This window comes from Peromyscus eremicus, chromosome 20, assembly GCF_949786415.1.
Source record: "Peromyscus eremicus chromosome 20, PerEre_H2_v1, whole genome shotgun sequence".
NCBI classification, from domain to species: domain Eukaryota; kingdom Metazoa; phylum Chordata; class Mammalia; order Rodentia; family Cricetidae; genus Peromyscus; species Peromyscus eremicus.
Window position 1 is genome coordinate 65800808 of NC_081436.1, and position 25975 is coordinate 65826782.

Here is a 25975-nt window from a genome sequence, read left to right on the forward strand (position 1 = left end):
AAATTATTACTTCCAAAACAGACACCCTGAGAGGCAGAAGACTTCTTTCTGTAAGGTAACCCAACTCACTACTGTAAAACTAGCCTAGCCTCATGGTTTAGGACCCAACTCTGTTTGATTCTGCATGTTTCCTACATGGTCCACACTGTTTTAATTGACTGGAGCACTTAGCAAAAGAGCACTTAAGCAGGTTATCCATGGCCTACTTCCAGAATCCCATTGTAAAGTCTCCGGCTCACACCACTGCGTGGAATGTGGTTATGCAATTGTAAAACAGGGTGTTTAAATGCAAGTGCAACAGAACCCCAAAGTGCTCTCAGTTCCCCAGTTGAAAATAAATGTTGGGTTGGGAAGTTTGTATCTGTCTGCAAGTTTCCTCTGCTGTTTCTCTTCAGTAATGAGAAGCTCTGGTCAGTCTCCCTTTTGCCATCACAGTCCCCCAAACACCAATTATTCATATTTTGCCTCACCCCTTCAAAATTGTATAAGATTCTGTAATTTGGAGGACTTTTTGGGTTTTTGTTTTTGTTTTTGTTTTGTTTTTCCTTTTAGAGATGGGGATCTTTGTCAGAGATTCAATTTCATAATTCTGTCCCACAATCCTGTCTCAGAAACCCTGGGTCAAAGAGTTCTTCCATGTTAAAATATAGGACCTAATCCCCACAGACGTATGTAATAATAAATCTATGCCTGGAGAAGAAGACTGTGCCAGGCTATCACCCCTGAGTCTCACCAGTTAGCAAAGTCTAGCCAATCTAAAAAACCAAAAGCATAAGGTCCCCAAAACAACTAGGTCCAGACCATGGTAAGTCAGCTTCTGCTAACTTTGCCTCTCTTGTTCCAACACTTTTAGCATTTAGGTACAGATTTTAACAGACATAGGTACAAAGGTTGGTTTCATTGAATTTCATACCCAAAGTAGGGAGCTAACTGTGGCTTGAAAATGGCAGTCTGTGGCAACTAGACCAGAGCTGAGTGTGCATGTGATTCATAGGCTGGCAGCCTTTCTCCAACTGTTTTCATATTCATGTGGCAGACACTCTCTTTAGGTCCTAACACCCGAGGAGGCTCTTCTTAGTATCCCAACCACCTGGATTGAATAATTTCTGGTGTACAAAAGAAATAAACATTCGGATGCCAGTGGGAATGTGGTGTCCTGAGAGATGACCACTACAGTCTTACATATCTTACTTTATTCTTTGATTCTTTGTATATTGGTTCAAATGTTTCATCCACCTTTTAGTACTTTTATTGGGGTAGATATATTACCATACAATACATTATACATACTTAAAATACACAATTTGATGAGATTTGACATGTCTTTATATCCATGAATTCATTATCTCAGTTAAGATGAAAGTATGTTCATTAAGCAAAGGTAATGACATGATAATGTAGACCTGCCAAAGACTTCTTTGTGTCTCTGGCAATTCCTACCTCTTATTGTTCCTCATTTCTGTGGCACAGTGGAAGCACTAATTTGCTTTTTGTTACTATGTATTAGCTTCTATTTCCCAAGATTTTATACAATTGGAATCATACTATGTGTGTTCTTACATTTTCTGTCTTCTTTTGCTCATTCTAATTATTTTAAGATTCATGAATGTTGTAAACATGTGTTCATAGCTTATGTGTTTATTAGTAAATAACATTCAATGGAGTATAGTTTGGGCCTACTATGGTTCATTTATTTATTCACCTATATTTGGGCTAGTTTCCATTTGGATCTATAACAAAAATGTGCATAGTAGTCATAAATATCCACACACACTTTTCTCTGTGTCCTTATTAGAAGAGAAAGCTAAGACACAGAAAGGCCCAAGGAAAGAAACCATGTGCAGGTGAAGGAAGAAGATGACCTCACAGAAGGACAGAGCTCCCACAGGGAACTTGCTGTGCCAACAATGTGATCCCAGACATCTAGATTTCTGAATGGCAGAAAAATGTTTTTCTTATCAAAACCGTCTAGTCTCCAAAGCTTTGTCATGGCAGGCCTAGAAAACTAATACAGCACACTTCTCACTTCATATAGCAATTGATTCAGAGTGGATCCCAGACCAAAATTTTAAACATAAAACTACAGAAACTTTTACAAGATCTCTTACAACCTTATATAACCTTATAAATCTTACTTTATGCAAAGATTTCTTATCTATAATGCTAAACGATTGCCTCCTAAAGGAAAAGAAACTTCAAATGTGTTAAGCACTGTTGCCTCTCTAGAAAGCCTACACAGAACACCTATCTCTAGGACATCCTGGGAAAACTGCTGAAGGAAAGAGTCCTGGTTCTCTTTCCTTCATCCCTCCTTATCTTCTTCTGTAGCCTCTAAGATGACAACAAATGATTCTACAGAATATGGAATCCCAAAGAAAATAAACTGTAAGAAACAACAAATTTTATTAACCTGATGCTGAGATCTCCCCAAACTAATAAAAACCTTTTATTGGGAGAGTGTGACAGGTACTTTCTTATACTGCTTTCTCTCAGTCACATGTGGTAGGCATTACTGTACAGTCATGTGTGCAGAAATTCAGACTTTCATAACTGGCATCTGGGATAAGCCCACACTCCTTAAAGTTCCAGTGTTTAGGGATACCTCACAGGCAGTGATCAGAAATGATGCACACCCCACCTTAAGAAAATAACTGTGCTGTAGCTGGAGTTTTTCTCTCTGGGTCCTGCCAAGCCCCGGCAGTCCCCTAAGCCACTTATAAAATAAACATACAGATGTTTATATTATTTAAACTGCTCGGCCATTAGCTCAGGCTTACCATTGTCTAGCTCTTACTCTTATACTCAGCCCATTTCTGTTAATCTATATGTTGCCATGTGTTCCGTGGCTTTACCTGCTGCCTTTACTTGACGCTCCTTGTATGGCAGGCTGGCATCTCCTCCTCTCTGCCTTCCTGTTCTCTCAATTCTCCTCTCTGCTAGTCCTGCCTATACTTTCTGCCTGGCTACTGGCCAATCAGTGTTTTATTTATCAATCAATCATCCACAGCACTTCCTCTTTTTCTTTTTTTTCAAAAAGGAAATTTTAACTTTAACATAGTAAAATTACATGTAACAAAACAATTATCAAGCAAGAATTACAGTTACAATATTAAAGAAGATATCCTATCTATCTTATATTTGTGAGTCTAAGGTTTTATATCTAACTTATCTTTTATCATAACTGAGGAAATTATAATTATCTAGTCTTCAACTACATCAAAGACTCTAGAAGGATATATTATGACCTGAGAAATGGGAGAAGGATGCAAGCAACTTTTGGGAGTCTTGCAGGGTAGACAGAGACAGCTGGCAGCCTGGACAGTCACCTAATGTTCCTTTGTAAAGTTGTGACATCTGTCTTCAGTCCACAGAATGACTAGAGTCTCTTAGTCATTTCTCTCTGTGTCCTGTAGAATGTCTGGCAGTTTCCTCTACAAAGCAGGAACCTGAAGGACCATTTTGCCAAGCAAAGTTCAGTGGTCACCTTCCTATGGGTCCTGCATGTCCAGTTGATCAAGCAGTCCAGGCAAGAACAGTTTCTTGCCCAAATGGCTATTTTTGCCAAGGTGAAGATAAACTCCATATGGAGTGTCTTCGATGGCCATCCTCCTCTCTGAAGTAAATTGGTGCTGCCAGTAGCAGACATGTCTCATTGTCCAGAAAGTCTAAATTTTTAAAACATTTTAAATGCCATATTCTGTAGGTCTTTGAAGTGTTTGAAGATTACCTACCTAATTGAATTATATCTATGTATACCTAGAAAACAGCATGACTATACGTTTGACTATCATAGAAGACTAATTATTAATCTGTATTTCTTAATTTTCCATTACAATTTAAATGAATTACATAAACATAATACCTCACACAAGAATAGAAATATATATACAGTATAACAAAATTAAGTTTAAACTTGTATCAATAAACTAAAATCCATAGCAATGTAAAACATTTTAAACAAGTTGCTCTTTAAAAGCAGATTAAATAATCTACCCTTTCATCCTATCGTATCTATATCCTATCCTGTTTTCTTCTTTAGCACTGTCTCATTCTTAAAAGACGGAAGTTTTAGTTCTATAAGAAAATTAACTCCAGCTAAAATGATATCCAAGTCCGGCTAAGGATCTGCTCCCTATCACAGCACGTGACAACTAATGATGGTGACAGTACGAATTGTTTGGAGAAGCCCCACTCCCAGATACACACTCCTTTCTGTCATCAAGCAAGTGAAACACTGAGATCTGTGGGAGGAGGACTTCAGGTGTTTAAATGTCTAAACAATGTTCAAAAGAGGGACAGAGTGTCAAGTAGGCTGAAAGTATAGGAATATCACCCAACTAATGAAGATACAAAACCCTGTTTAGATACAGCTCCAATGCTTTTAGTGGAGGCAATAGTTTACTGTACAAACTGTATGGACCTAAAGTTCTAAGAACTTCATCTACACTGTCTTAATTTCCATAAACCTATGAGCCAAGAGTCACTAACACATAATGTTAGAAATGAAAAGGAGCCTGGAGGAGAATAAATGACATGGTCATGAGTCCACGGGAAATAAGGGGAAGAACATCAATTTACACCTAGATTTGTGAGCACAGAGTCCATCCCTTAAAATAAGTACCTTATAGTCTATATCTGTCAGGCAGAGGAAGTGCAAAGGAAACAGGAAAGCTCAGTGTGCCCATTGTAACCTTCCCACTGCCCATCTGTCTGTTTGTGACAAAGCAGGTCCTTTACCACCACTCTGGGAACCTTGCTACAGGGCTCCCTCCTGGAAAGGTTGACTTCTGTAACCAGGGTCTTCAGGACAGGTGAGAGCCTTGGCTGTGAAGATAGGGAAACCACATCTGCAAGGCAGCTTCCCTGTCTGGCAGGCCCTCTGCCTCTGATTGGAGTTGCAGAATTCTGGCCAGCTTCTGTATATCTGGAACTGATATGTGGCTTCCTTCCATAAGCCAAAAACCCAGCCAGCACGGCCTTGCAAGCTCCAAACCACCTTGGATCAGAATCCTTTAGAGGGAACAGGAAAATGCTTGTCAGCCACACTTGGGCAGCTTGGTAACAGCTCATTGAAGGTTCAGATGGGAAGTTTTACCTAGAAGCCGTTAACAGCTGCTTATGCCCTATGAAACGTCAGGCAAGCATTTACCCACACAACAGTTTCATCAACACACATTCTAACTGAGACTTTTATGGTTTCAGTTTTTCCAGTTGGTAGACTTTGCCTTTCTCTGACATAATTACAAGTTCCATATTTTTGCCCTAAGGCGAAAATGTAAATCATTTCCTGGTATACCACAACTTCCCAGTACTAACTATAAAAGGCAAGGCTGCATAGCATTTAAAATTAAAAACATCAGTTTCCTAAATGTGTGTATCATTATGATGTTTACCAATGAACGTTTGCTGGTTCAGACCCAGTTCCTATGCATTTCAGGCAATGGCCTGCTGGCATGGCTTTTCTTCTCTTTGAGTCCCTTTGAGTTCCTTCAGAGCTGACTTTATGGGACTCCAGATACTGTTTCTAATGACTCATAACCAGTAGGAGCCATACTGGTCTTTGTTAGTTGAGTCCTCCTTGAGCCCCCAGGAAAGGCATGCCTCTTCTCTTTAGTATTACAGCATTGCCACTGAGTCCTCTCTAGATCAGCTGGAAAAGAAAATGGGCTGTAAACTCAGACAGACCCCTTTTAAAATCTTCATTCCTCCAGTGACAGTCTTATACAAACCCCTTCACTACTCTGAACATGTATTTTCTTCTCTATAAAATAAGAATCGTCTTACAGACCTGCAGGGCTCTTGTGACATGGGTTTCTAATAGACATTAGCTTATAGTAAATGGCTATTAAATGTAACCTCCATTCACTTTCTCTGTTATTATCCATGTGACATCCAGTTCTATGCCTGACAATAGGCTCCAGACTTACAGAGTCATAGAGAGGAGAGCAAAGTTTATAATCACAGCTCAGGAAATCAAAAGAAAAGGAGCCATCTTAAAAAGCTATGCTGTGGGACTGTAGAGATGATTGCTTGAATAAGAGCACTTATTGCTCTTACAAAAGGTTCAGTTCCCACCACCTACATCAGGTGGCTCACAACTGCATGTAAGTCCAGTTTCAGGGCATCTGATGCCCTCTTCCAGCCTCTATGGTGTGTAGTGCCCATACATACATTCAGGTATACATACATATGCATAAAATAAAATGAAAAAAAATGTTCTTGATGATGTATTGAACTTATTCATTGGCTCAATTCAATACACACTCAAGGAATCCATGCAACTAGGATCTGGGGTTTTAAACCCAGGAGAACCAGTTTCCAAAGGTAGCTACAACATGACTTACTATGTGTCCCTGACAAAGTTATCCAAACTCTCCAAGGCACAGTGTCATTGTGTGAAGTTGGGAGGTGAGAGTTATGCCTCTTTTGCAGGGTTGTGAAGAGTACTGCATAAGATGCATACAGGTGGTCAATACATTGGCTTGTCTATTATAAATACTCATCATTAAACCACTGTAACATTGATAGGAAGCATGTGCTGGCCAAAGTAACTAAAGCCATGGCTGCGTGTCCATATTTGCTGCTGAATGTGAATTTCTAATAGTCACTAGCATATAGTGGTCACTCAAGTGCTGTGCCCCTCGACCTCTTCCTAGCGGAAGAGATGATGAAGTCTCAACATTCTTCATAGCATTTTTGAGGGAATTAAAAAAAAATACTGAATGTAAAAGCACTCTTTGAAAGATATAGTATAAAACTTTAAGAAAGTATTATTACAATACAAAATGTTATAGAAATGCTAATAGTGGATAATCATAGAGTCTTTAAGTCCATCCAAAGAGCAAGTTGGTCTGAATGGGGATTAACTGGGAAGACGGGAGAGGGGAAAAAGTCAGCACAGAAGCATCCATTAGGCAGAAAGTCATACTTCAAAGAAGGATTTTAATGCTTCATACATATTTATGTGCTCTATTTCTGATTTTGAAATTCAACAACTCCTTCTACTAATACTGAAATCTCTTCTCTCATTGAGGTTTGGAGGAAAAATGAAGAAAGAAGACAAGTTGAGCTTCCTGAAATCATATGAAAGGTAGGGCAGTGGTGGAGCATTACACACAGGTGAGTAGTTGTCCACCATGAGCAGTACAATCATTCGCATAGTTGTAGGAGACAAGACCCTGTAATGCTTTATTTCTATCATCAAGACGATAAAACAAGGGTTTAAGATTTCTATAGTAGAATCAGGGGTCACAATTCTCCTTAGAAAATAATATTCAAAACATATCCTTTGCTAAGATTTACCAGCAGAAGTGTGACCAGTAGGAGGAGACCTTTGAAAGACATAGCCCAGTCCTTGCTCCAACCTTTCTTTTGGCTTCCTCATCTGCAGGACATGAGCAATGTCTCTGCCATGCACCCACTGCCTCAGACTGAACCATTCTGCTTTGCTATTCATACTGGGATGGACTAAACTCCCTTGAAGCTATGAGCCTAAGTAAATCTTTTGTCCTGTAGGTTGATTTTGTCAGGCATTTGTTCACAGGTATACAAATTAACTAGTACACATGGAACCCCAGATTTTAGAAAGAAGCTCTAGAAATAGGATCAAAGAGCCCCCAGTCTAAGAGTGCATGAAAAAGTGTTCAAGCTTTTACTTTAATAAGATAATTTCAAATTGCAGAAAAGATGTATTAAGAGGTTATTAACATGAATACACTTAAATCCATGATAGATACCTTTTACACAGTATCAAATTAAATTTTGGCTAAAACATGACAACACTATATAAACAGTAAGGGAAACAGAGGGGTATTCATCTACTCTTTTTGTTAATAAAGACACAGTCTGGACTTACCTAATACAATTCAAGGATGAGTAAACAGGAAAACAGGCAATAATGAAATTATAGGGGAAAATGGTATCACAGCAAAGGAGAAAGTTAATATTTACACATGTCTAAGATAGAGAAATTTCTACAAAAATTTTTCTAAAGCAGGTGAAATTCTAAGATATTTTGTCTTTATGATGTTTTGACCATCATGTCTCTAAAACAAGATAAAGAAACAATAAATAGGAAATAAGCTAGAAAAATATTTTCTAAAGTATGGAAAAACAAGAAAACTAAAAATGCATTCATAAATTTCAAAGCATAATTAAAAAATAATAAAGAACAGAATGAAATGGTAGAAGCTAGAATAAGGACAGAGCAGGGTGTTTCAAACATTCATGTTTACCACTAGTCACTTGATAAGCTTGTAAACTGTAAATTCTGATTCTGCCTACAGTGAAGCCCCAACAACTGCATTTCTGACAAGCTGATGCTGAGACAGAACTGCTGGTCCATTGGCAGCAGCAATAGAATAAATAAACAAACAAACAATAAACAAGCTTAACAAGCCTGAAAACTTCTCTTAGAATACAGAAAGCAAAATCTGTAGAGAATAAAGACACCAAGTAGGATGAACAAGTCAACCAAAGTAAGCATGCTTAAAAGCAAAGCTCAAAGAAAACTTCAACTGAAGAAAACCTGATGAAATTAGAGCATATTCCATTTGGAGCTAAAATCACTGAGTCTTGTGCAGTTAAATTTTGAAAATGTGTATACAAGTACACACACGGAACATCAAGGAGTAAAAATAACTCTACAAAGTGAAATAGGTAGAAATAATGGAAAAATGGGAAAAAGCCTGTTCTTGGGACTTCCAAAACTAAATATTAGGAGCAAAGCTATAAGTTGGCCACTCAGCCCAAATGTCTACTCTCACCCAGCTCCTAAGAGGCAAGGGTCTCCAGACCCTAATGACTAAGTCCACACTTCTACCCTCTTCTCAGCTCCCAGAAATAGGTAAAGAGTCCCTAGACACTGACCACTTGGCCCACACTTCCACAGTTCCCCTAGATCCCAGTATAGACAGGTAAGCAGTCATCATGCCTCAGCCTCTAGGCCTACACCAACTGACCAACTAACTCCAGATATAGAAATCTCCTCATAGAAACAAACAAACAAACAAAGAAATAATGAAAACTCAAGATACATCTCCATTAAAAATGACTAATTCCATAATAATAGAACCCAGTAGAATGACCTAAAAGAACTTACAAAGACTTCAAAAAAAAAAAAAAACCTGCATTAGAAAACAAGATCAGTGTTTTGCTGCTTCCAAGAAATATATTTGACTATAAATGATGGATGTAATCTTAGGGCAAAAGTAATGGAAAAGGTATTCTAAGCAAATGTATCTAGTTAATAGCTGTTGGGGAGTTAGAATTGCTCTTTTTTGAGGATGTGGCCACTCGTAGTTTCCCTGATCCAGCTGATACCCCACATCCACACATATGGTGGGCACTACTAACTGAATTTGATGTGCTATCAAAACAAAGAAAAAAGACATTAAGTTAGGAGAAAAGTGTGAAGCAGGAAATGAAAGGAGCTGGAGCAGAGAAAAAGAGGGAAGATATGATTATTGTACACGTGTATGAAATTCTCAAAAATAAATACCACAAGGGTACTTGCTCAGCTATGTTCAGAACAGCTTTATTCATAGTATCCAGAACCTGGAAACAATCTAGATGCCCTCAACAGAAAAATTGATAAAGAATATGGGGTACATTTACATAATGGAGTATTATTCAGCTATTAAAAACAATGACATCAGGAAATTTGAAGGCAACTGGATAGAAATAGAAAAAAATCATCTTGAGTGAGGTAAACCCAAACCAGAAAGACAAAGACAGTATGTACTCACTCATAAATGGATATTAACTGTAAAGTAAAGGATATCATGCTATCATCCACAGACCCATAGAGGCTAGGTAACATTCCTCAGGGGGAGGAATGCATGGATAACCCTGGGAAGGTGAAATAGAAGAGATCTCTTGGTGGACTGGGGCAGATAGGGATGGGAACTTGAAGGATCAGGTTGAAGTGGTGGGGGATGTGAGTGGAGGGGGAGAGTACTGAAAGAGATGACTAGAAAGGGGTATATTTTGGGGTCAGGTAGAAACCTGATGCAAGGGAAATTCCAAGGAATCTACAAGGATGACCCCAGCTAAGACTCCTAACAGTAGTGGATATGCAGCCTGAACTAGCCATCTCCTGTGATCAGATCAGTAAATACCCCAATTGTTAACAGACAGCCTTCATCCAGTAACTGATGCAAACAGATGCAGAGACTCACAGACAAACACAGGGTAGGCTTGGGGAATACTGATGAAGAGATGGAGGAAGGAATGTAGGAGCCAGAGGGGTCGAGGAAATCACATTACATATATATATATATATATATATATATATATATATATATATATATGTAACAGTTGTGTAGCTTGGTCTACCTGTGAGACTCCTAACAATGGGAGCAGGGTCTGTCCCTAATGCTTTGGCTGGTTCTTGTTCTCTGTTCCTCATACTGGATTGCCTTGCCCAGCTTTAATACTAGAGGAGGTGTAATTGGAAGTTTCTCGGTAGTCATATATGGACAGAAGTTTTCCCAGGTTCTGCCTGGTCCTGCAGCCACTTGGTCCCAAATAAACTTACAAAGGCTTATATTAATTACAAACGTATGGCCTATAGCTCAGTCTTCATGTTAGATAGCTCTTTTACCTTAAATTAACCCATTTCTATTAATCTATGTGTTGCCACATGGCCATGGCATTACCAGTCTGCTGGCATCTTGTTGCTCCTTGGACAGCAAGCTGGCATCTCCCCTGACCCCACCTTTCTTCTTTCTGTATCTCTCTTGGATTTCCTGCCTGGCTGTCTCCTGTCTTGCCATAGATCAAAGCAGCTTCTTTATTAACTAATGGTAGCAACACATATTCATAGCATACAGAAAGACCATCCCACAGCAGGAGGAGGTGCTTAGTCTTACCACAACTTGATATGCCATGCTTTGTTGATAACTGTAGGAGACCTGCCCCTCTCTGAACAGAAACAGAAGAGCAGAGGATTGAGGGAAGGGGGGTAAAGAGGAGGTGAGGGGAGGGAATGGGAGGAGAGGAGGGAGAGGAAATTGATCGAGATGTAAAAGAAAGAAAGAATATTTTTGAGAACAAGCAACCTAAATTCAAGAATAAATCTTAAAGATCATCTACCATGATCAAATCAGTTTCACCCTAGATAGTAAGATATATAAATCAATAATTTAACCCACCACCTTAATAGACTCAAGGACTTAAACCACTGATCATCTCATTAGACACAGAAAGGTCCTTTGACACAATTCAGCATCCCTTTAAAATAGCCAAAGAGAGGCTATAAATGGAGCAACACAAGAAAGCTTGTCCACAACAAACCCTTAGCCAACCCCACGCTAAGTGGAGAAATTCTCAAAAAGTTTCCATTCAGGAACAAGGCAAGGGTTTCTGTCTACTCTCTTCACTTTTAAAAAAATCTTTTATTGAAAATAGTTTTTATTCATACAACATATTGTGATTACATTTCCCCTCCCCTCTGCTTCTCCCATTCCCCCCCCACCTTCCTATCCAATTTACACCCTTTGTGTCTCTCATTAGAAAACAAAGTTATTTAAGGAATAATAATAAAACAAATAATAAGATAAAGCAAAAAATAAGCAAATTGGAATATAACAAAACAACCAAATAAGAATAAGAGCCAAAGAAAAAGCACATGAAACATATAGAGATGCACAAACATATATGTTAACACTCACAAGAATCCCATAAAACCCCAAACTGGAAGCCATAGTATATGTGCAAAGAACCTGTAAGGTGGAAAAAAACATTTCCCTGACTTAACATCATGAGACAAAGAACCTCCAAAGATGCCACCAAGGTTATTTTGTGTTGGCCATCTACTGCTTCACTCTTAACTAACACAGCTGAAATTCTTAGCTAATGCAAGTAAGACAAGAGAAAGGAATAAAGAGAACATGAAAAGGAAAAGAAGAAATCAAGGTATCCGTATTTACAGATGATATCTTCACATAAGAGACTCCAAATAGTCTACCAAAAACTTTAGAGTTGATGAATAATTTCAGCAAAGTGACAGTGTATAAAACTAACACAACCAGTAGCTTTCCTATATACAAATGGCAAACCACACAAAAGAAATCTGGGAAATAATGTACAATATCCACAAAGAAAAGTCACAGGATTGCAAACTAGGAAACCAGAACAAAAATCACTTCCACAAAATGCTACGGTTATTTTTCTAGAAAATATGAAAGAAACCTGCTGTGGATATCTGTATGCTGTGAATGTGTTGCTATGATTGATTGATAAATAAAACGCTGATTGGCCAGTAGCCAGGTAGGAAGTATAGGCAGGATAAAGAGAGAGGAGAATTCTGGGAAGTAGAAGGCTGAGTCAGGAGACACTGCCAGCCACTGCCGCCATGAGAAGTAAGATGTAAAGTACCGGTAAGCCACAAGCCACGTGGCAACTTATAGACTAATAGAAATGGGTTAATTTAAGATATAAGAACTAGGCCAGGCGGTGGTGGCGCACGCCTTTAATCCCAGCACTCGGGAGGCAGAGCCAGGCGGATCTCTGTGAGTTCGAGGCCAGCCTGGGCTACCAAGTGAGTTCCAGGAAAGGCGCAAAGCTACACAGAGAAACCCTGTCTCGAAAAAACCAAAAAAAAAAAAAAAAAAAAAAAAAGAAAGAAAAAAAAAAGATATAAGAACTAGATAGCAAGAAACCTGAGCCATTAGGCCAAATAGTTTAAATAATATAATAATTTGGGCCTGAGTGGCTGTGGGCCCCGTGCAGGACTGGAGATAACTCCAGGAACAGAAACCAAATAATCAATGATAAAATTGTACTCAACAAACTGGCCAATTTTCAAACATATAGTGAAGATTCGATTTCCTAGACACAAACTATAATCAATTAGAGAATACAGGAGGATGAAGGTCTAATTCACAGTGCTTACAAGGTAGAAATTAGTTGACAGAATTAAGAAAAATCAAGTAAGAGGATAAAAACTTGCTCTTGGAAGGTAAGTAATAGAGAAGCCAGTTAGTCCAAATTAATTCATATTGCATAATAATGATAAGAATTGTATTTGGTAAATAGTGAATACAAAGATAGCTAATTTTCAAAAGTAATATCAGTAAAACTATAGGTAATCTCAATAAAAGCTAAATTTTAATCCTTTAGTAATTAAAACCATAGAACAGTCAATAGTCAGATCAATTTGTTTTAAAAAGATCTAAAATAAGCCCTTGTGCGCATTATAAATTTACTATATAACAAAGTGGATATCACAAATCAATCTTCAAACAGAAGGACTACTCTATAAATAGTTTGTATCAAACTTTTGTTCCCTTATAAAAAAGAAAAAAATCCAATTTATAGACTCACTTTACAACACAAAATATTAACTCTAAATTAATTCTATAACTTTTATAGTTCTATAGTCAAAATATAAATTAAATAGAATAGATTGATGTGTGGACTCTTAGAGGAAGAGCTACAAACACTGTGTCATTGGAGTTTCCCCAAGCTAGACTGGTGGGAAGCACTGGACCATGAAACCTGACTCAAAACCTTCATGGGAAAGAATGAAAATAGACAATGATCAGCCAGAAGTACAGCAGCAACATTCAACAGAGAAATGGACACCATTCATACCAAGGAAGTGTTACTCTTCTTACCATGGTTTCAGAAAAGTGAAAGTCAGAAAGTGAAATCCCAGGAATCACAAAGTAAGTAACCCAGGTCTCGTAGGAGATGAGTGCGCCGATTCAGGAAACTCAGAAGTGCCCCCAAAGACCACGTGGAATCGAGAGGTTTCTCTAGTCACTCAGTCCTCTGATTTGCTTTGGCAGGACATCTGTGCTCTGTTCCAGCACTATTAACCCAGACAGTATCAATCTGAAGGAATGATCCTTTCAGTAGGTGGTGATATAGACGAAAATTATCAGTTACATGTAAGTCAAGTATATATTTTCTGTGGGAAAAATATCCACCAACAGTAACTTACATAATTGTTGGGTGAATATAAACATACATTTATGTTTTACAAAACTTAATCATAAACTACCTGATTTCATAGATAGCCTTAAAAATTCTGACGTGTTGTGTGACTTTTTCTATGGACTATCTATGCATTGTTATTTAAATGTCTGTGTAACATTCTCTTGTACAGATAGATCAATCTGAATGTTTCCCTGTCTTAAGATCTTTAGAAGGCTGTAAATAAATATCATAATACAAACATCATAAAACAGTTTTCAGGTTATTTCCTAGCAAACATTCACCAAAGTGGATTTTGTGAGGAAAGCAAGCATAAACCTGTAAGTTCTCAGTACCTTATAAAACTATGCTCCAAGGAAGACTTCACGGTGTATACTCCTATATCCCTCACCATCAGAGCCAAATGTGTGCTCCACACCTGAGCCACACCCAGTGCTGCGGTTCTCTCTGGACTTCTGTGCCCTGTACTTCCTCTTTCTCAAGTCCTTTGCCAGACTTAAACTAAGATTTCTTCACAGTCTATAGTATGTTTTCTAAGCTCTAGCCTCTTCCCACTCTCTATAGCCCTAGGCAGCCTTTGTCATTTATTGACAAATATTTTTGCAATTTTCATAATAGAATGAATCCCTAACTCTGATCTTTACCAAGTGGTATATGTTTTGTCCCTGGGTAGGCAAATATGAGCAAAATGTAGATATATGTATATATAATTATATATAACAATATAATTTAAATATATATTTATATAAACATATAGTATATATTTTATATATTATATAACTATACATATAAATATATACTATATAAATATGTGTGTATTAAAATACCATAATGACTCCATTGTTCTGAATGCTAACTAAAAATGTGAAAAGCAGAATAAAAGCGAACAAAAATATTTAAAACATCTTCAATCCAGATTTAAGATATAAATTTACCGTGTAAAAGGGGGGCAGCAATCATTTCAAACAGCCACCATACATCATTCATAACATAAGAAGTGTCCTTCACAGCTCCTTGACAGAGTTCAACTGTTTCCAAGAGCAGAGAGAGAAGCTAGTCTGTCACTAAACTAAGCCATGTATGATCCCGTGTTCTAAGTTCTACTGAATGAGATAAGGATAGTAATATTCTTGAGGAACAAGTATCTCAGTCCCCCCAAAAAGACTTTCAAAAAAGAAAGAGACTATTATGATCAATTACTGAACACCACTTTAGGTCAGGCTGTCACACAAGTATGTAGAAATGAAGCTGAAATGAGTAGAAAAAGAGGGTTACAATTACTGTGTTCAATATGATTTGCAAAAAATATATATATATAGACAATTACACTAAGTAATGCTAAAAATGTGGAAGAGGAAGTAATGGAGTATTTCTGTGAGAATTGGGAAAAGTATCCCAGAGAAGGCGGAAGTGTGCCAGCTTCCAAACAATGCGTATGATGACAGAAAGGCATCCTAGGTTCTGCCACTCTACAGTGTTCACGGGAGGCAGTGGTGATGCCCCAGTGACCAATGTATTTTACTGTTTAAATCGTATAACAGCAAGCTTTATGACCTGCTACCAGTCCACCTACGTAATATGTAGAGCTTTCTCGATTTTGGTATTTTTATATAACTGTTTGGCATTTTTCTTCACTTTCCTAACAGCAAAGGCTAGAAGTCAGACACCACCACCAACAAGGTACAGAGAGGTTAAATAAAAACCTCAAAGATCCAAACTAATTCAATATTTTCTTTGTTATTAATAAATATCTATGGGCCTAAGTTTTATCATATTGTAATGTTTTCCATAAATAAAATTGTCTCTGGTAAATGCAAAGCTGATTTGCATTTTTTAAAACAAACAAATACCAGGTAATGATAGCTAATCAGCCACCTACATCCACTTGAAAGGAAAAGTGTCCACAGATGGATGAGGGGGATATTTGGAGGCTAAAACCACAAAATGTGCAAGGCTATGTTTGGAAAGTCTAGTCAGCCATGCTGAGTAAGTGAAGGCTTGTTTGTTGTTGTTTTGTTTGTTTGTTTTCATTTTATATATATGGGGGGGGCTTTTGTGTCTGTTTTTCATGACAGAAAACAAATTGTAAAAGTGCAGATGACAGCATCGAGGGTGGACTTGAACAAGAAGAGACTGAATACTGCTCTAGCACAACATGGGGGGAGACAGAACTATAGCAGACAAGCTGTGTGAGTCAGCATAAATAAGGAGATTGCTACATTGTCATCACATGCTAATTAGCTGATCTGGGGCAAATAAAGAACCATTAGCAGTCTGACACTAAAGTATAGTAAAGACATCTGCTGAAATGAAATCCATAAACAATGGCTTTCTTACTCAGAAAGTCATAAGATGTCTTGCTAGAAAGAACCTTAGCAATTACCCCGTCCAGATGAGATCAAACTTGAGTTTCCATGCTTATCTTCAATTCAGTGGGCTCTGGTGGAGTCCAGAAATCTGGACTTTTATGAGCATCGCTTTCTCCCCCCACTCCCACCCCATGATGCTCCTGCATATGCTCCAAAGACCACAGTCTGAGAACCTGGTCTTCGAATATATGAAGAGCCAGATGAGAAAAACTGAAGGGAGCTGGCATGATGAGCATAATGATGAAAGGATTCAGAATTAGGATTTTGATTCCTTGTTTGCACAGTTCATCTCTGACTACCCCCCAAAAAGCAGAGTCAACTTGGACCCAACTTGGTGAAGCCAGAATGTCCAATCTTTAAAGTCATATAGCCAAATTCTGTAATCATGATGTTTTTCTAGAGTGTTCCTTTTCTTTTTAATTTTTAGGTATAGGGGATCCCAACTCAGGTTACAGCATGCTTTTATGTCAGTCTTAGGAAATTTTCAGTTTGTGCAATCCTAATATGAATTTCATATACATATATACATATATATATATATATATATATTGTTTTCTTTTCATTAGTTACCATGTGCTTAGACCATTCAAATAATAAGACATTTCCAGGTACACCAAATCCCAGGTATTTACAGTTTCACAGAATTTAAAAATCAAAGCATCAGAAACCTATAAAAATATTTTGGAGCATAATATCTGACTGGTAAAGTTGTGGAGCTGAAAGATGCTAGAAGACTATTACTATCAACTTGCAAACTCTTTATGCATCAGTATGTTAATGTTCTCTAAGGTTCAACAGTAATCTCCTCTTATCTAAAGTTTCAGTTACCTGCACCCAATTGTACTCTGAAATTATTAAATGGGAGATTCCAGAAATATGTTTTGAATTAAATGCTGTCCTGGCTAGTATGATAAAAATCACTGATTTCATCCATGTGACTCTTAACTTTGCCTAGTGTGTTCACACTGTATGTGCTATCCATTCAACAGTCACTTAGCAGTCTTCTGAGTTACCAGATTGACTACCATGGGATCACAGTCTTTGTGCTCAAATAACTCCTGTTTTTTTCTTAATAAAGGCCTTAAAGCACAAGAGTAGTGATGTAATTCTGACACACACAGAAGAGAGAACACAGTGTTTCCTTTGAGTGAAAAGGTTAATGAATAACAAGATATTTTGAAAGAGAGAGACCACATTCACATAGCTTTCATTTCAGAGTATTGCAACAATTTTTCTAATTTATTATTTGTGGTGATATTTTATTTGTATGTTAATAAATGAAGTTTTGCCTGGAGATCAGAAGTTATAGCAAGCCATAAACAGAAGTCAGGCAGTGGTAGCACATGCCCTTAATCTGATCACATGGCAGGCAGAGTCTCTGTGTGGTCAAGGACACAGCCAAGTGTGGTGACACACGCCTTTAATCCCAGTACCAACCATAGAGACCTGGAGGTCTGTATAGACAGGCAGTGACAAGGAAGTGATGTGGCTGGGCTTAGAGCCAATGAGAAGGCAGAACAGGAAAGCAATAAAAGCGCAGGTTAGACAGGAAGAAGCTCTTTCATGTGGGAAACTATGGCTTGGTGGTAAGCTAAGGCTAGTCATAGCTATTCGCTATTTCTCTGATCCCTTCGGCTATTACCCCTGTATTTGGCTCTGTGTTTCTTATTTAATAAGACTGTTTAGAAATTTGTCTATAATTATTAATAAAAATATTGATCTCTTATTGTGCCTAGTTCATAATTTAAACACTCTATAGGTATGAACATATACAAAAATGCATATAAGGTACAATATTAAACATGTTTTAGTCAGCCAGGGGAACTCAGTGGTAAGGGGAACTTTGGGATGAGATCTTCCTACAGGCCACTCAGAGATATAGAAAACAGTTGTAAAATTTCAGGATTTAAAGGAGCTAGTCAAAATAAAAGTAAAGAATGTATAAAACCTTTCATACATTTCAGCCTCCACTATGACTAAAGAAACATGATGCATATTGAGACATGGGCCAAAGGAATCGTCTAAAAGAAATATATGTTAGGCTGGGCTTTAAAAGAAGGAAGTATGGCTACTGACAGGGTAGTGATGACAGAAAAAATAAATACACAGAAAGAGTCTATAAATGGGCCAGTTTGATGTAACTACTGCTGAGAGAAAAAAAAAGCTATTTTTTTTATTCTTATGGGCTCTTGGCTATCACAAAGGAGAATATGTCAGTAAGGCAAAACACAGAATACAGCCATTTTTCCTTGCAATGAATTCTATTTACTAAAAGCTGCCTATGAGATCATATATTTTAAATATTATTTGTATTTAAGATGAGCTATAAATTTGTTGTTAATACTATATTAATATACTACTAAGAAGTTCTCAGATTTTATATTTCATGGTTCCAACATATCCAATTAATGATCCTTCTGCTGTATTTATGTTTTAATAATATTAAGCATGCATAATGTGTTTCTCTTCCACCAAAATGAACGATACTTTCACCTACAAATCACCAGAGAGCACTGTTTTAAGACCTCACCTGGACACATCACCCAACTCTGACATGAAGACAGGAAGTAGAAGAACAAAAAGGAAGTTCATAGTGCCACTAATTTCAGAATCTAGGAGAATTATGAAAGGTATATATTTGTCAAACTCTGGCAATTTTAAATAAATTGGCAAGCACCAAAATAAGCTGTAATATTCACCTATTATAAAGTTATAAAAGGAGAGCTTCTGTTATAAAGTACAACTTCCCACTTCAAGAACAACACTCACTATCATGACCTGGCATACAACTATGTCCCATCCAGTGATAGGATGCTCACAACCACAAATGAGAGTTCACTGCGTTTTGAGCAGTTTTCATTAAGGCAGCTCCCCATTGTCTCTCACTGACCAGATAATCTCCCTGTGACATAATTCAGTGGAAAGAGCAAGAGTTTTAGATTCCTACAGAACTGAAAATAATTTCCCATTCTGCCACTTACTGGTTTCGTCTTTGAGCATCCTTTTTAATCTCTCTGATTCTCAACTTCCTTGCCTACAAAATAAGGATAATACCCCCCATGGTTGTTCTGTGTCTTAAGTTGTAATTAAAAAGTACATAGTGAATTGCCTGACTCATGCAATTTCTCAATGGATAAAACATTTGCTTCAGCTGTACCATTGGGTGTTGGTGTTTTCATCCCTCCTTCATGTGCGTATGACAGTCCTTTAAATACAGCTGTGGTGAACGCTTCCTTAAACTGTTCATCATCCTGTTAATTAAGCTCCTGCATCTTTTTATGGTGCTGTATGATAGCATATCACCATGCCATTTGGGACCACAGGGATAGTCCAATGTAACAGGCTGTGAATGAGCTCTTGGATGACTTAGTAATTGTAACATCATCAATGAGAGACTATAGAATAATTCAGATGAGCATTTCAGTTCAAACCATTATAAGTTGACAGAAACCAACGCAGACATGTCACCCCATCAGCATAATAGACTTGATTCTGGCATACAACTGCTTAAGACAGATAGCATCAGACTGATTAAAAAATAATTCAAAGTCATTTCTAAGGGACACATATAAAGAAGTCTAATGTAAATTTATGAAAATGTATATCAAAAATATTAATTTTAAAAACTGACAGTTTTATCAGTATTACAAAATAGTCTTAAAAGGTAAAAAAAAAAAGATTGGGACATAAAGAGAATCACTATGTAAAAGGCTCAATTCACTAAGAAGATATAATTTTATAGGAATATGAACTTAATAATTTATGAAAAGTATTTGAAGAAAAAAGTTTGAAATACAGATAAATGTACAATTGCACACAATACTGAAAGTTTCTAACATGTCCCTCAGTAATTTTTATGGCCCTTAGTGAATAAACAGAAAAATTGAACAAGAAGTTTGATCTAACGTGCATCCACAGATGAGTACATCTAACAATTAAGAGCATGTGCTATTTTTAAGCATATATGGTTTAAAAATTAAAATCAATTTCATTTTAGATTATCTATAGCTCATATCTTTCCATGTGTGACTAAAAAATGAATTGTTAAAGAGTAGCAAAGAACTGTCAAAGAAAATTATATATTTGAGAATTCAAAGTACACCTCCAAACTACTTAAGATTATTACAATAAAAATTAGAAAACACATAGAACTGAAAAATAAAAAATAACAATCAAAAGTCATAAGTTGCAGCTGGATTCACAGTTTTACAAATGAACTATATACAATTTAAAGCATTCAAAATAAATATGTACATAAATGCATATATATGACTTATGGTAGAAAGTAAGGAAGTTTGAAAAATTAATGAGCTGCCAGGGATGGTAGGATATACGTGTATTCCCAGTATTCAGGAGGCTGAATCTGAGGCAAGCGCAAGTTACACAGTGAGGCTGTCTCAAAAATAAAAAATAAAAAAGAAAGAAATTAAAAATGAACATGCAAAAGAAACATAAGAGTTGAAATTGAAGATGAATATAAAACAAGAAATTAATCAAACAGAAAGCAAAGTATAATATGAGGAAACAATACACATCCAAATCTTGACTCCTAACAAAAACTAATAACACTGTCACATCTCTGGCAAATGTAAATGAGAAAATAAGGGGGCAAATAATATTTGCAATAGAAAATGAACACAGCTACAGCTGCAGTAGCTATTACAAAGCTAATCAGAAAATTTCACGAACTATTTTAGGTGAGATGGACATATTCCCAAAAAAGTATGAACTACTAGGAGAGAAAGAAATTAGAGAAATTATAATGCCCAATCATTACCAAAGAAACTAGATGTATAATGTTCTGTAACAACCAAATATCCACAGCTGCAGGTGCTGGGCCAGTATGTTATCTTTGCTGGAACCGATTAAAGCACCATATAATGTGAGGCACATGGCCATTTAACTAGCATCCCTAGGATTAAGAATCAGAAGGGGCACCCAGTTACAAAGGTCAGATATACTTACAGATGCACTAGCTGTGAGTGCAAACTAAAGCAGTCCAAAGCTCTGCAGCAGGCCCAGAGTGTGGTATGGGATTGACCTGTCAGATCTTTTGTGTTTTGAGGTAAGAAGAGACACCATATGGATTTCATAAAAACAAACAATAAGAAAATCACAATAAAGCCAGTCACAATAAAACCCCCTAAGGTTTTGAAACAAGGCCATGCCACTTCCAAATAAGAAATACAAGCCACTCACAAAACACCTCCTAGGCCCCAGAAGGGAAGAAACAGCCACTATGGACATCAACTTACCAACAAGGACAAGAGCATGAATTGAGAGTCATCCAACTCACCAGGCATAAGGGCAGGCTGGTCTGGCAATATCCCAGAAGATCCAGGACTGCACAAAACAGAGACAGAGGGCACAAGCAGATGCCATGTTCCTGAAGCCTATGCTTGCCACTTTTCTTTAAATGGTACTTGCAACTACATGGAATATCTGTAACAACCAGGTAAGAAACAGAAAAACAATCTACAAGCAGGTCAGATGAGGATACTAGTGTGACTCAAACCTGAGCTGCAGCTCCATAACAACCCCAATCAGAGACAGCCTCAACAGCAAAGTGGGTAGATTATCCTAGTGGACAGGGTTCCAGGTAAGGTACCTAGAGGAAGAGAAGTGTCTCACTGCTGGAAGACATCAGGATAGACAGTGAAGAGTGCTCTGGTTGGTTGGTCAGGGGTCTGTAAGAAAGATCAAAGGTGCAAAGGGATGGAGTAGAGGCTTGATGCAGCTGGACCTATGAAGAAGCATCTCAAGGTGCGATATGAAGAAGCATCTCAAGGTGCGAAGATGAGTACAGCATACATTAGACTAGCCAGAGCAGACACCTCACACAGAAAGCACTCAGAGCCAAGGAGACAGAACAGCCCACACTGTGTCTTTGGGCACAACACTGCCAGCACAGCTATCATGACAGAATAATGGTGGTGGCATGGATAGAGGCAGTAAATAGACCCAAGGTCAGAGGCTCCACTCTCCTGATCAAGACTGACCTAGACCAGCAGTTCTCAACTTGCTGGTGATGACCCCTTTGGGGATCACATATCAGGTGTCCTGCACATCAGATATTTACATTCCAATTCATAACAGTAGCAAAATTATAGTTATTAATTAGCAATTTCATAATGAAAATAATTTTATGGTTGGGAGTCACCACAACTTGAAGACTTGTATTCAAGGGTCACAGCATGAGGAAGACTGAGAACCACTGTTGTAGACATTGCTGCTACCGACTGTCCAATCAGGCAGAAAGAGACATGGCCAGCAACACCTGTGAAAATTCTAAACGTGACCACAAGTCACTACGCGGCTTTGCACACCAAACATGTCCAGCTGTCATCTTCCTTGACTCTCCTTCTGCCTCCTAAGTGTGTACTATCACTGGGGCTCAACTGATCAGATAACTGCCCACTAGTATCTGGGAGGGTTACACCAGTTCACACTTTTCCCTGCAGTATGGGAATTCTTACACACTGTGTTTATTGGTTTTTTGTTTTGTTTTGTATTGAGACAAGCCTTTTAACGGATCTGATAGGATGAAACAGAAGCTGGAAGACTTGGTCACACCAGCCAGAGTTTCTGTAGCTTTGACAAGGTCTTTAAAGCTGAGAAGCCAGGCTGAGCACATTCAAATGCAGACGCAGCTTAAGCAGCTAGAATTTACTGAACACTTACTACAAGCAGACCCTGGACCAGTTCTGCAAATAAAAAGGGTGAAGAGAGAATACATCCTTCTCTTATAAGTTTAAATCAGTGGATACAGATAACATATATTAACATTACACAGTCATAGAGGTAAATTCACAGGGAGTGGTAAGAAGGAAACATACTAGAAGAATACACAAGATGAGGGCTGGAGAGAAGGCTCAGCACTTAAAAGCACTGACTGCTCTTTCACAGGATCTGGGTTTGATTCCCAGCACCCACATGGCAGCTAAAAACTCTCCACACAGTTCCAAAGAATCTGACAGTCTCTTCTGGTTTCTGTGGTACACAGACACACATACAAGTAAAACACCCATAAATATAAAATTAAAATAAGTAAATCTCAAAAATAAAATAAAATAATAGTATATAAAAAAGAACATATATAGGAAGGAACCCAAGAATAAGAAGTTAGTGATGGTGTTCCTGAGAACCAGAGTAGCTCGACAGAGATGGCGGATGGGGAGTGGGGACAAAAATTACTGCAAGTGAAATGAATTATGTGAGAAATCCTCCCATGAAAACAGAGAGACACCAAAGCAAAGGAACCAGATCAGGACTTCAGACATGCTTAGAAGCCTGGGAAGTTATTAGAGGATTTAAATGACAGATTAGTATGCTCAGTTTTGCCTCAGACAGCACAGGCTGTAACATGGAGGATCAAACACTCAGAGTGAGTATGAGAGCTAGCTAGAGTCTATGACAATAGTCATATACATATATGATTTCCCTTTTTCTTTTTAATGTGGCTACTAGAAATTTTCATCATATGTGGAGCTTGTACTGTGTTTATATTAGAGAGGGATAATCTTAGAAATAACAAAACCATATATTCACAATCATCTTGATCAGGTAGTAATATATTGAAAACATTTTCTGTTAATACTACAGACAGAGAAATGAAGACATTATTCAGACTGAGAATTCAGGAGTACAATAAATGTAGTGATTTATAAGTAGAATACAGAGTAGGGAGTTGAAATTTCTGGTCTGCATATTCTTCATCCTCATCAGTCTGGAAAACAGCCACAGATAGGAAGGAAATGGGATACCATAAATGATGTTAGTAAGAATACAGTGTTCTTTTAATGATTTATTTTTAATTGTGATTTGTGTGTGCACATGCCGTGTGCATGCAGGTGCTCTTGGAGACCATAAAAGGACAACAGATTCCCTGGAGCTATAGTTATACACAGTTGTAATAATGACCTCCAGACCGGAAACCAAATGCAGATCCTCTGGAAGAGCAGCAAGCACTCTTAACCATTGAATCATCTCTCTTGCCCCCAGGAAAGAACCTTTACAGTTCCTCTCAATGTCAGAATTAAAAAAAAAAAAATCAGAACATGAAGATGTTAAGTTGAAATTTAAAGAGCTATTCTTTTTGAAATAGGGTTAAGAAGGACCATGTGTTGTTAAGGATCTGCATGCAGGATTGCACATCATTCTGTCCTAGCCATCTAGAATATCCAGAAGTCTTGAAGGTACCTTTCTGTATGTGTTAGCAGGGGTTTACAGGAAGCTCTTTGAAATCTACATATGCATATGAAAACAAAGCAATGAGTATGTAGGGTGTAAGTGAGGGTGTAGTTCAGTGAAAAGCATTTTTCTAGCACATGCAAAGAAAGCCCTAGGGTTACTTCCTAGTACCAGGACCATTAAAATACACACACACACACACACACACACACACACACACACACACACGCACAGTCCTGCCATTGATGACATGTGTGTATGTGTGTGTCTGTGTGTGTGTGTGTTTCTATGAACTACTTTTTTGTCTGACTCTTTGTTCAGATAGCCCATTTTCTTCAGAGTACAGAATGTTGAAGGGCATAGCCTTGCAAGGATTCTCTCAGTGGGATACTATAGACAAGTGAACTGTAAGGATCCAAAAATTAAGATTCATGGGGGGTGGGGGGCTGCTGAAACTTCAGATGTGGGGTGGTGTGGGGCCAGATAGCACGAAGGTAAAACAACATCCCAGAATAGCCATAAATTATGTTAATCTCAACTACAAATTACAAGTTGAAAAAACTATTTTGTTGTCAACACCAAATAAACATTTTAATTTTTTTTTTTTTTTTTACTTCTTGGAAGTTTGGGGAGGGGTGCTTTTGTTGTTCTTTAACCTCATCTGTCTATTAATAAAGAAAAAATTTAAATGAAAATTTATAGTACTACATTAAAGTGGAATGGCAACCAAATCCACATTCATAGCATTTTGGATGATAACATATGAATACAATAATTCCAAAAATTCAACACTAAGTATGTTCTCACTGAGGCCACTAAACATCCACAAACCTCTGGGCACTCTTCTGCAATCTATTCAAACGCCAAAAAGACAAGAAGACTGCTCTGGCGGTCTTCGCTATGAGTGCTAAGGAAACCAAAATCATCTTTTCATTCTATAGAGGTCAGGGACGTTGCAGAGAACACAATGTGGAATTTGCTGGCAGCTTTATAAAAGATAAACAGGAAGTACTACATCTGGCCATGTTTAGATATGAAAGGCTAGTTCAATGCCAATGAGACAGGGCCAGACCCGAAAGAGTTTCTCTTCTAACAGACCCTGGACCAGTTTCAGTGTGTGTATTCTGCTCAGTACTGTTCAACTTCAGATCACCTAGATTGGTAACTCCTCCAGCCTCTGACTTCTGTCATCTCCAGGAACAACACAAGCTGGGATGAGGAGAAAGGATCCCGGTAAATTTAAATCAGTCAATTTCATTTCTAAGCACCAGTGCATATTCATAAGGGAAAATTGAGGTTTCTCTGTTACCTAAGAGTTTGGCTTAACCATACTGACATATAAAAGAGTATGTGCATGCTCATTCCTGCCTAAAATTCATTGTTCTTTAAAACACAAACACAAACACAAGCACACACATACACATACACACACACAAACACTCACACACACTGCTTCTATGGTCCACAGAGAACAT

At 37.7% G+C, this 25975-nt stretch overlaps 1 protein-coding gene across 3 annotated transcripts in view; it reads right to left on the reverse strand.

The window, feature by feature from the left end:
- The window catches only part of Cpq (carboxypeptidase Q), a 454961-nt gene that overhangs the window by 383715 nt on the left and 45271 nt on the right, over positions 1-25975 (reverse strand). Inside the window, exon 1 of one of the 3 annotated variants that reach the window (XM_059247595.1) lies at positions 18841-18919. The exons of the other annotated variants lie outside the window; for them this stretch is intronic. The gene's annotated coding sequence lies outside the window, so the exon portion shown is untranslated. Of the gene's footprint in view, positions 1-18840; positions 18920-25975 lie in introns of those variants that run through there. 3 annotated transcript variants of the gene reach the window in all.